Consider the following 636-nt stretch of genomic DNA (forward strand, 5'->3'; position numbering starts at 1 on the left):
ACTCCCCCAGAGAGATTACTTCACAAAAACTTTCAACTGGGCCTTCACAAGGCACTAGAAGAGTTGGAAGACTCAGGCCTACATGGCTGAGGGACTGAAGCGTGAAGTTGGAGATGATGTATGAAGTATTGAATTTAAAGCTTCAAGATAGAGGACGACTTTTGAAATCGAAACGAGGCTCTATGCGTCAATAAACGTAGGAGATGATGATGATGATGATGATGATGATTTGCTTCAGAGAAACGATGTGGGGAAATGTAAACTTCAGGATAAAGATGATAATAATCATCAGCATCATCATCATCTCCTACGCCTATTGACGCAAAGGGCCTCGTTTAGATTTCGCCAGTCGTCTCTATCCTGAGCTTTTAATTCAATACTTCTCCACTCATCATAGTCCTCAGCCATGTAGGCCTAGGTTTTCCAACTCTTTCTAGTGCCTTGTGGACCCAAGTTAAACGTTTGGTGAACTAATCTCTCTTGGAGAGCGTGAAGAGCATGCCCAAACCATCTCCATCTACGCCCCCTCCCCCCTCCCATGAACTCATCCCTTCTTTATCATCATTAATTAAATGCTTCTCCATTCACCACCACCTACTTCCCCGCTCCATAGTCCTCAGCCATGTAGGCCTGGGT

Source organism: Palaemon carinicauda, chromosome 42 (genome assembly GCF_036898095.1).
Source record: "Palaemon carinicauda isolate YSFRI2023 chromosome 42, ASM3689809v2, whole genome shotgun sequence".
NCBI classification, from domain to species: domain Eukaryota; kingdom Metazoa; phylum Arthropoda; class Malacostraca; order Decapoda; family Palaemonidae; genus Palaemon; species Palaemon carinicauda.